Below are 4127 nucleotides of genomic sequence, written 5' to 3'. Positions count from 1 at the left end.
AGGAGCCACTAGGGCCAAATCAGTTTGGGAGCTGCATTGGGAATTGTGCAGCCATTGGAAGTGGAACGAAGGTCATTCCTGAAGTTTTCCAGCCTTCTGAATCCATTTCTGCAGCTCGTTTTTCCTTTTGAGGCATTCTTTTCACTTTTTAGCTTCAGGGAAGCTTTCAGGGCCACCAGGGCCATTTCAGTGATTGAGCTGTTTGGGGGCTATGTTCATCCGTTTTTGGTGATTCAAAAGCCTATGTCTGCTATTTTCGACCTTCTGAGTCTAATGGAAGAGGTTTTATAACCAATTGAGGTCATATTCACCTCGAAATTCTCCATGAAAGTTTAAAGGGCCACCAGGGCCAATTGGGGAAAGTCCTGTATAAGGTACAAAATTCACTGTTTAGTGTTTGGGAAAGAGCATGTTTGGATAATTCCTATCTTCTGATTCTGTATTTACAGTCATATCTGTCCTTTGGGACACCCATATTCTTGTATTATACTTTGTAGCAATTTTAATACAAGAGGACAAGCCAAGTTGGAGAGGTTTGGTCCAGCAGATGTAGCCTAGAGGGGGGGGTGAACTGGTTTATCATTTTGATGTCTTTATTTGCTGAAGATGATATGCTAAACAAAACTGATATAAAGTATTAAACAACAAATAAATATAAATTGCATACACACATAATCACTTATTTGGCTACAGAAAGTTACTTGTCTTATTCCGCAAGACCTTAACCTTCAAGTATGTGTATGTCAAAGACTTCTAAGTGTTTACTTTGTTATTTCTTTAGGCAGAGCCTGTAGAGGACCAGGTAGCCTCTGGAACGCATCCTCTTTTTAGAGGTGATATGTCTGGTGAATGCCCCTACAGTCTATCTCTGTATAAGAAATAAGAAGTTTATACATTTTTAGAGGTCATTTGGAGTGTCTAGCTCACAATTGAAATTATTGAGAATGGATACCTTGCACCCTTAAACAAGTACATTCCATTTTCAAATCAGAAGGTATCAGAGCACTAGGTTTTCTTGACTGACATCACTAGCTTGATTGTGTAGCTTGAAAGGTGTCTTAAGCAGTGTTGAAGATTGACTGCTTCATTATTCGGCAAACTACTTGTTGTTTGAGTTGCTGAAGCTCTTTTGTTCATTTTTACAATGACAACTTCCATAAGTGAGTTCTCAAAATTGTCCCCCTTCACAAGATTCTTTGATGAAGGCTTGAAGCAAGAATTTTTCATCATGATGAATATGGTGAGAGAAATGTATGAGGATGAAAGAAAGAGCTCTAGACTTCAGGAGCAGTTGAATTCCATGAGGGAAGAGAATCAGTTGCTTTCTAACCAATTGCAGGAAATGGAAGGCCAACTTCATATTGCAAACATGAAGCTGGAAAGGATGCATGAGTTGGAGACATAACTTCTTGTTGACAAAGAAGCCTTAGCCAAGTATCAACTTGAAGAAGAGGTAAACAATTCTAGTTTGTCTTCAAATTCACATAAGAATGTTTATGTTGGTTCTTTTGAGAAACATACCAGAGGCATAGGGTCCAAGTTAATGTCCAAAATGGGATATGAAGGAAAAGGATTGGGCAAACATGCACAGGGTATAGTTGAGCCAATAATGGTTGAGGTAAGGCCTAAGAATTTGGGTCTTGGCTATGGACAATCTTATGGAGAATGTTCTAAAGCAACCATGAAGGCAATTGAAACAGTTCCTAGAAGGAGTTTCATTTTAGGTTCTCTATCTCAAGGTTGTAAAGGTTGTATCCTTGAGGAATGCAATAGTTTGAAACATGCGTTGCAGGAATAAGGTGTGCATAAGCATGCACTTGAACAAGGAAGTGGTGAACGCTCTAAAACCATTGAAGGGATTGATGGTGTTCCAAAAGGAGCTTCTTCTTCACGTGATTCACCTCCTCATGAAGGTAATGAAAGTGAAAGGGAAAGGTATAAATCTGATTTCAATCATATTTCCTTTGATCATGTAAAGCATGGAAAATTTCCACACAAGCATTGGAAAAGAATTGCATGTTCTTTTTGTGGTTTGTTTACCCATAGTGTTTCTAGATGTTGGAAAAGAATGGCAACATGCAGGAAACTTTTGAAGGAAAGGAGGCAAGAAGCCAAAGTTCCATTGAACAATGCAAATCATGCTATCAAGAAGGTGAACATGTGTTGCACTTACTGCCATAAGCATGGACATACTGCTGAAAGGTGTTGGACTCTGAATCCAACAATGCTTCCATAAAAGTTGAAGAAATTGGAGAAAGAGTATGGCAAGAATGGGAAGGAAGTTTCCATCATTGATATGTGCCAGGATGATACGCATGTTGATATCGATGTGCATTTAAAGGAAGCGCCTTTGAAATGGATTGGTAAGAAATGGTTAGAATTCTTATCCAATTAAAGTTGCATGTCTTTTGATTGAATGCATTTCTTCGTTAAGGGAATGCAAGTTGCAGGATGGAAAAGTTGAGTATGAGACTCACTCTATTGCAGTGAAAGTTATATTCATTTCAGCTTTGAAAGTACATGTACATGTGATCGAGGATCTTGTACTTATGATTGTACCTAAGGGAAAATTGAAGGATAAACTGCATTCATGAGAATGATATGCATGAGCAGAGGGATCATGATGATTTCCTTGTTTTTTAAACATGTATGTGTGATTAACTTGAAGGGTTGATTACTTTGTTTTTAACCATGCATGTAATGTAATTTTGACTTGGAAAAAGTTAATTTTATCTCCAAGATTGAAAGAGGAGAAATAATGAAGTGTTTCATCTTTGTAAAAACCTTCTCATTTGGGAGGCAGCTCTTCTTCTGGAGCAAAGGTGCCATGGATGGGCATCGTGACAGTTGGCAAGCCCACATGTGCAGGGGAATATTTCACCTCCTATATCAGCAAGTTTCATTGCTGGTTGCTGCAAATTTTTAGTTTGTCTAATGAACAAGCTTGGTCGAGATTCGACAAGTGTTTGGCTTATGCAGCGAAAAGTTGCCATGACGACAGTTGATAAGGCAGGACACTTTGGCATCAGTATGCTCTATTGGCTGAATGGAAGAGGATATTTCTATTCCCCAAGTGCTGTACAGTTCAGTTCAGAGATTCAGTGAGCTTTTGGGGACCAAAAGCCTTCTCATTTGGGAGGTGTGATCAGGAGCTCCGTACCAAGTATCGTAAAATGCTCAAAATTTAGAGTGCTTAGAATTGGTTCAAAGTTGAATGACTGGAAAGTGCTTGTCTTCCAGATTCCGGCGCCGCAAACGGTTCGAAAAACGGTCGCCGTATGAGGAAGTTATGGCAAAAAGAAGAATTTGTCCATAACATTAGAAATTTTAATTTTTCAAAAAAAATAAAATAAAAAGGAATATTCCGCCGGCACGAAATCCGAGGCAACCACCAAACATTAAATGTAACTGCAGTTAAGTTGGCGGAATTTTGGCAGGAGCGCCAAATTTTGCGGACCCACCATAATTGGCGGAGCTAACTGGAGTTAACTAAAGTTAGCTGGAGTTTTTCTAGGGACAAACTAGAGAAACTTTAAATGGCCATAACTTTGGCTAGAAAAGTCGGTTTTGGACGATTTTTTTTTTGATTTTGGGTCTCTTCGACCTTATAAAGCCACTGGCACAAGTTTCACAGCCATCGGAGGTAATTTGCAGGTGTTTTAGCTTCGTGGAAGTTCCAGGAGCCACTAGGGCCAAATCAGTTTGGGAGCTGCATTGGGAATTGTGCAGCCATTGGAAGTGGAACGAAGGTCATTCCTAAAGTTTTCCAGCCTTTTGAATCCATTTCTGTAGCTCGTTTTTCCTTTTGAGGCATTCTTTTCACTGTTTAGCTTCAGGGAAGCTTTCAGGGCCACTAGGGCCATTTCAGTGATTCAGCTGTTTGGGGGCTATGTTCATCCGTTTTTGGTGATTCAAAAGCCTATGTCTACTATTTTCGACCTTCTGAGTCTAACGGCAGAGGTTTCAGAACCAATTGAGGTAATATTCACCTCAAAATTCTCCATGCAAGTTTAAAGGGCCACTAGGGCCAACTGGGGAAAGTCCTGTATAAGGTACAAAATTCACTGTTTAGTGTTTGGGAAAGTGCATGTTTGGCTAATTCCTATCTTCTGATTTTGTATTTACAG

Source organism: Pinus tabuliformis, chromosome 1_1, assembly GCF_031772625.1.
Source record: "Pinus tabuliformis cultivar Carrire ecotype Pingquan chromosome 1_1, CPIR1, whole genome shotgun sequence".
NCBI lineage: Eukaryota > Viridiplantae > Streptophyta > Pinopsida > Pinales > Pinaceae > Pinus > Pinus tabuliformis.
This window is presented reverse-complemented; position numbering follows the sequence as displayed.